Source organism: Aotus nancymaae, unplaced genomic scaffold, assembly GCF_030222135.1.
Source record: "Aotus nancymaae isolate 86718 unplaced genomic scaffold, 86718_ANA_hifiasm-v0.15.2.pri h1tg001012l, whole genome shotgun sequence".
NCBI classification, from domain to species: domain Eukaryota; kingdom Metazoa; phylum Chordata; class Mammalia; order Primates; family Aotidae; genus Aotus; species Aotus nancymaae.
The window spans coordinates 37,501-44,785 of NW_026989428.1; the positions used below are offsets into that span (position 1 = coordinate 37,501).

Below are 7,285 nucleotides of genomic sequence, written 5' to 3' on the forward strand. Positions count from 1 at the left end.
GCGCGGCCATCGGCACCGGCCACGGCTCGGCACGGCACGGGAGCGGACAGAGAGCCGGCTCACACGCCAGACTGGACACGCCACGCGCACCCAGCGTTCAAGCTACGACGCCCCCAACGGCCAGGACACCGGGCCAGGCCCAGCGGGACCCTCCCCCGACTCAGAGGGGGGAGGCGCGGGCCACAGTAGGCATCGAGCGGCGCTCGGTCCCCACCGCGGGGACCGGCGGACCCCTCTCTCTCCCATCACCGAGAAGAGGGAACTCTGCCTACACGTGAGCGAATCCAATCGCTGACGGCAGCGCTACCACAACGCAGAGAGAGGCGGCGAGCCGGGGGAATCCGGTACACCCCAAGGCACAACCTCTCAGATCGCTAGAGAAGGCTTTCTCACCGAGGGCGGGTCACGCTCCCCCAACCCACCGGTCGCCCCCTCACCGGGCCAGCCACGGAGGCGCTCAGGGACACCTGGGGAAGGGAGGGGGGGCCGTGGTCTACGGCAGCAGGAGAAGGAAAACCTGCGGCACCCCTTACCCCACGCGGGAGAGGCGCACCTCGCTCGACCACACCCCCTCCAATGAGCTGAGCTCCTCCTCAGGACCCACACGCAGACCCCCCGTGGCAGCAGCCGGAGGAGGGGGCCCCAGGGGCGGGAACACCACCACCACTCGGCCTCGGGCACCTGAGTGACAAACCCGGAGCGCTCCAGGAGCACCGCAAAGGCCTGAGCGGAGCCAACGCTCGCACCACCCCGGCAAGGGCAGGACGACGGGCCGGCGGGACAGCCCCCCACCGCCGCGGAGGGGGGCCGCGCCCGCAAGGCAACACCCACAGGAGGCGAGAGCGAGGGATGCCTGCCGTGTCAGAGGACCCCGCCGCCCCCGCCAGGCAGACGACAGGAGAAGCACGGCGAGGTCGGGCCGGATTCCGTACCCCTAATGCCTCCCACCACAAGCCCCACACATGCAGGGAGAGGAGAGACACGGGGCCCCCCCGCGGGTGGGGTGAGAAGAGCGGAGCCATTCACCATGAAGGTCCGTCCCTCGCCCACCGCGGAACGGTCGCAGCCCGGGAGAGCATGACGTCACCACATCGATCGGAACAAGACCCAGAGCGGAGCAACGGGACCTCACCAGCCTCACCAAACCACCGAGCCGACCACAGCCCGCGGTCGGCCAGCCCCGCTCTGAGGGAAGGGACGGCGGACAACCCCAAGGGAGCGGAGGACGCCTGACACGCACGGCACGGAGCCAACGGAGCGGGGTTGTCGCGACCGCCCCAGGTGCCCGCAGCGGGGAGCGCACGCGCAGGCGGAAGGGAGCCCCCCACCCGCATCGGCCTCTCCCCACCACACCCGGGTGGGTCAGAGGAGACCCGGGCCCACCCAGGGCGGCACCGGGGAGCCGGGACACTCAGACGGATGCGTGAGAGGCAAGGCACACGGGCCCCAGCCGGCGGCTCAAGCCAGAGCAGGGCCGGCTAGCCAGGTCACCGCCAGACCAGATAGACCCCCACGCATCCAGAGGCCCGACCTCTCCAGCGACAAGTCGCCAGAGGACAGCGTGTCAGCAACAACCCGGTGGCCCAAAATTCAAACTCAGCGTGAAAGATATACCCACCCTGGGGGGCAGGGGGTCGAGTCACCGGCCACACCACCGACTCAGAAACGCACGACACGGACATCTGTCCCCAAAAAGGCCACCATCGCAGCCACACACGGAGCACCCAGGGCCGTCTCGTCGACCCCCAAGACCAGGGACGCCCTCCGGGCCACCGGTGCCACGCAGGGGCCGACCCGTGCCTCCAGAGCGAGACCCATTCGGCCGTCCCCTCACACGCGAGGGACACACGAGGGACCGAAGGCGCTCTCAGGGACCACTCTCCGACTACGAACGCGGACTTGGAAGAAAAGTATCACAGCAGAGGGACCGCAGCCGGGTACGGCACCCCGGGAGGACGGCGCAGGACGGCCACCGACTCCCCACGAGAACTTGGAAAAGAGATTCGGCGGGTGCCTCAGGCGGCCAGGGCCCGCACAGGCCCGCGACAGGGCCGGGGAGGGGCGTCCCCGGCCACCCGCGCCATGCCCGGAGGGTCCCCGCGGGTCGCGGGTCGGGCCTCGGGAGCTACGGCGTGCTGGTCGACCAGCCCCGGCAGCCCGCACACCTCGCTCGGGCCTGGAAACTCGGCGACAGCCTGCCCCTCTATAGCCCTGCACGCCCGTGCTCTGACTCACAAGTGACTCGCCAGAGCTCTGGCGCCACAGGGACAGCCCCGCTGACAGCCGCAGGCTTTCCGGAGCTCTGCCTAGCTCACAGCAGGGACGCTCCCCTCGCTCAGCAGCTGCCACCGGAGCTCTGGAAGCCAGGAGAACCATATAAAAGCGGCCACCAGATGGAGCCCGAAAACCGGCGACATGTCACCATCCCAAACCTGTCACCGAGACACATCCGGATGGCAGGGCGGCCGGCGGACCGCAAAACCGAAACCGTGAGTCGAGAAAGTCTTCCCGAGGCCGAAAACACAGCCCCTCCACCCCAACCCCACAGAAACGCTCCTCCAAACGTGTATCTGCGTAGACCGAGACAGAGTCAAAAGACAAGCCCATGACGTGTGGGTGTTTGGAGATGCATCTCGGAGGGAGAAAGAACACACAGGACTCGGGCGCGAGTCGTTCAGGTGACAGAGAGACGCCGAATGAGGACACGTTCACAATCCACACGGGGTGGGGGATGGGAGGGAGGGAGGGAGGGAGGGAGGGGATAGAAAAAAGAGAGATGGAGGAAGGAGGGAGGGAAGAAAGCAAGCAGGGAGCGGGGAGGAAGGAGATGGAGAAAACAGACAGAATTTAAAAAATCTGGAGAAGGTATATGATGAAAGGTGGAAAATGAAGAAAGATGAAAAAGAGAAAGAATGAGGAAAGAGATGACGGAAAGAAGGGCGAAAGAGAGGAAAAAAGAAAGTATAAAAGACAAAGAAAGAAAGAAAGAATAAAGGAAAGGAACAGATAAAAGGACAGAAGGGAGGGAGGAAGGAGGGAAAGAAAAAGAAAGAAAGAAAGAAAGAAAGAAAGAAAGAAAGAAAGAAAGAAGAAAAAGAAAGAAAGAAAGAAGAGGCTAATGCCTTTTTCAGCGTTCGCCCACCTGCATCAAGGTGAAAATTAAAAAAGAAGAAGAAGGGGAAGAAGAAGGAGGAGGAGGAGGAGGAGGAGGAGGAGGAGGAGGAGGAGGAGGAAAGAAAGAAAGGAAGGAAGGAAGAAAAAGACAGAAAATGGAGAAAATAAAATTCGGTACTAAACACTATCTGGCCTGGCGACACAGCAAGGCTCCGTCTAGAAAGAAAGACAGAGAGACAGAGAGACAGAGAGAAAGAAACAGCGAGAGAGAGAGAGAGAGAGAGAGAGAGAGAGAGAGAGAGAAAGAGAGACAAAGAAACGCAGAGGCCGGGCACGGTGGCTCATGCCTGTAATCCCAGCACTTTGGGAGGCCGAGGCGGGTGGATCACAAGGTCAGGAGTTCGAGACCAGCCTGGCCAAAATGTTGAAACCCCGTCTCTGCTAAAAAAACAAACATTAGCTGGGCGCGGTGGCACGCGCCTGTAATCCCAGCTACAAAAAAAAAAAAAAGGAAACACAGGAACAACGAAAGAAACACAGAACTGGGTGACAGAGTGAGACTCTGTCTCGAAAGAAAGAAAGAAAGAAAAAGAAAGAAAGAAAGAAAGAAAGAAAGAAAGAAAGAAAGAAAGAAAGAAAGAAAGACAGACAGACAGACAGACAGACAGACAGACAGGAACAACGAAAGAAAGAAAGACAGGAACAACGAAAGAAACACAGAAACAACAAAAGAAACACAGAACTAGGCCGGGCGCGGTGGCTCACGCCTGTAATCCCAGCACTTTGGGAGGCCGAGGCGGGTGGATCACGAGGTCAAGAGATCGAGACCATCCTGGTCAACATGGTGAAACCCCGTCTACACTAAAAATACAAAAAATTAGCTGGGCATGGTGGCGCTTGCCTGTAATGCCAGCTACTCAGGAGGCTGAGGCAGGAGAATCGCCTGAACCCGGGAGGCGGAGGTTGCAGCGAGCCGAGATCGCGCCATTGCACTCCAGCCTGGGTGACAGAGTGAGACTCTGTCTCAAAAAAAAAAAAGGAGAAAAAAAAAAAAAAAAAAGGAAACACAGGAACAACGAAAGAAACACAGAACTGGGTGACAGAGTGAGACTCTGTCTCGAAAGAAAGAAGAAGAAAGAAAGAAAGAAAGAAAGAAACAAACAAACAAACAAACAAACAAACACAGGAACAGCGAAAGAAACACAGAACCGAGTGACAGAGTGAGACTGTCTCGCAAAAAGAAAATAAAGGAAAGCAAACACAGAAACAACGAAAGAAACACAGAAAGAACGAAAGAACCAGAACTGGGTGAGAGAGTGGCACTCTGTCTCAAAAAAAAAAAAAGGGAAACACAGAAACAACGAAAGAAACACAGGAACAACGAAAGAAACACAGAAACCACGAAAGAAACACAGGAACAATGAAAGAAACACAGAAACCACGAAAGAAACACAGAACTGGGTGACAGAGTGAGACTCTGTCGCAAAAAAAGACAAAATACAAGGAAACACAGAAACCACGAAAGAAACAAAGAAAGAAAGAAAGAGCTGGAAAAGGAAATTAGGAAGACAGAAACAAAAGGAGAAAGGATAGAAAGATCTTTTCTTGTTTTTTTTTTTTTTTTTGTTTTTTTTGAGACGGAGTCTCGCTCTTGTTACCCAGGCTGGAGTGCAATGGCGCGATCTCGGCTCACCGCAACCTCCGCCTCCTGGGTTCAGGCAATTCTCCTGCCTCAGCCTCCTGAGTAGCTGGGATTACAGGCACGCGCCACCGTGCCCAGCTAATTTTTTTGTATTAGTAGAGACGGGGTTTCACCATGTTGACCAGGATGGTCTCGATCTCTCGACCTCGTGATCCACCCGCCTCGGCCTCCCAAAGTGCTGGGATTACAGGCTTGAGCCACCGCGCCCGGCCTATTTTCTTGTTTTTTAATCCTCTAAAAGCATAGTAAGGCCCAGGTAGGGGCTACGACACACCTTCCACCTTACTAATATGTTGGCCAGGAAAATAAAAATTTACACTTAACGTAACCGTTAAAAGTGACTATGAGCCGGACGCGGAGGCTCAAGCCTGTCATCCCAGCACTCTGGGGGGCTGAGGCGGGTGGACCACCTGAGGTCAGGCGTTCAAGACCAGGCTGGCCAACATGGTGAAACCCCGTCTCTACTAAAAACACAAAAAAACTTCTTTAATTTTAACGTATAAAGAAAAGGAAAAAGTTCTCCAGGCGTGGTGGCGCATGCCTGTAACCCCAGCCACTCAGAAGGCTGAGGCAGGAGAATTGCTTGAATCCGGGAGGCAGACGTTGCAGTGAGCAGAGATCACACCGCTGCATTCTAGCCTGGGCGACAGAGCGAGACTCTATCTTAAAAATGAAAAAAAAAAAATGACTATGAGGGCCCAGGCCAGGGTGGTTGAATTTACCTAAGGAGTGGGGGTGGGGGTGGAGTGGAGAGGATATGCCTGACTGGAACGAGAGAAACCGAGGGGAGCAAGCAGAAGGGGACAGAAAGAGGAAGGGGAAGGGACGGAGGCACAGTGGGTTATTCTAGAATGTTTTCAAGCCTGGGGTGGGGGTGGGCACGGAGGGCAACTCAGGAAACAAGCCGACTCCAGCAATGACACCTAATTCATTATTGCTGGCATCGCTGCCTTGAAAGGGGGGCACCGCATGTTTCTTCCTCCACACCCATTCGATGACTTCTGGGAAATGCCATTTACTTGCACGCTCTTGACATCTACCTGCTTTCACTACAACTGAGGAGAATCAGGAAAGTCCCCACTAACGGCAAGGCCTAAAGTGGAGCTGTCATCCATAAAACCCAGGCAGCAGAGTCCATATGGGTTAAAAAGACACGAAGAGGCCGGGCGCGGTGGCTCAAGCCTGTAATCCCAGCACTTTGGGAGGCCGAGGCGGGTGGATCACGAGGTCGAGAGATCGAGACCATCCTGGTCAACATGGTGAAACCCCGTCTCTACTAATACAAAAAATTAGCTGGGCACGGTGGCGCGTGACTGTAATCCCAGCTACTCAGGAGGCTGAGGCAGGAGAATTGCCTGAACCCAGGAGGCGGAGGTTGCGGTGAGCCGAGACAGCGCCATTGCGCTCCAGCCTGGGTATCAAGAGCGAAACTCCGTCTCAAAAAAAAAAAAAAAAAAAAAAAAAGACACGAAGAGAGAAAGGGAAACAACGGATCAAAGAGAAGAACAATCGGGCCCAGCCAGGGTCTCCAGGGGTCTTCTGGGCAACGAGGGAGTGAGGGGGGACGGACGGACGGGACGGACGGACGGACGGACCAAGGTGGGGGCGGGGCGGGGGGCGGGTGAGCTCGGGGCGTGGGCGGGGGCGGCGGGTAGCGGAGAGAAGCCACAATCGCTCCTGACTGCGGGCGGGCGGCCAGAGCGTCCCGTATGCCGCCTAGACCTTCAAGAACCGTGACCGCTAGGTGACGCCCGAAGACAACATATGCAAGTGTCAGCCCGGCACCCTCCCAGGCATTATCCCCACAACTAACCGAGCGGAGCCCCTGCGGGGGAAGGAAGCACCATGACTCGGCAATACACACAGAAACACACGCACCTACGTACGCACGCACGCACGCACGCACACGCGCGCCGTATTCCACAGTATAGAAGGGTTTATACCGTGATCACGAGAGGGCCCGCACTATTTTCTTTTCTAGTGACAAAAGAAAAAGCAGGCCGGGGCCTAGCGGCCCACGCCCGTCACCCCTGCACTCTAGTAGGCAGAGGCAGAGGCAGAGGCAGATGCGGGCGGGTCGCCTGAGGTCAGGAGTTCCAAACCAGCCCGGTCCACGCGACGAAACCACCATCTCTAGGCCCTCGAAAGGCTGAGGCAGGAGAATCGCTGGAACTCGGGAGGTGGAGGTCGCACTGAGCCGAGATCTCACCACTGCACTTCAGCCTGGGCGACAGAGCAAGACTCCGGGGGCGGGGAAGGAAAAAAAAAAAGGAAAAAAAAAATCGCTTCCCTCTTGAGGTGAATACGCACTGTTACACGTACACAGAGAGCTCGGAAGGTATACAGGCCCTGACATCCTCTGTAACTTTGAGTCGGTCTGGCGATATTTTCCAGGCCTTCCGTTTCCCCGTCAGCAGTCACAGAAATAAAAACTCCCTCCTTTCCCAATTCGTCTTCATGTCGTCATCA

The 7,285-nt window shown here is 56.9% G+C and overlaps 1 long non-coding RNA gene across 1 annotated transcript in view; it reads right to left on the reverse strand.

Annotated features, from left to right (window-relative positions):
* The window catches only part of LOC135273314 (uncharacterized), a 21,062-nt gene extending 14,367 nt beyond the window's left edge, over positions 1-6,695 (reverse strand). Inside the window, exon 1 of the long non-coding RNA XR_010341100.1 lies at positions 6,630-6,695. This is a non-coding gene — a long non-coding RNA (uncharacterized LOC135273314). The remainder of the gene's footprint in view (positions 1-6,629) is intronic.
* Between the last annotated feature and the right edge of the window lie 590 nt (positions 6,696-7,285).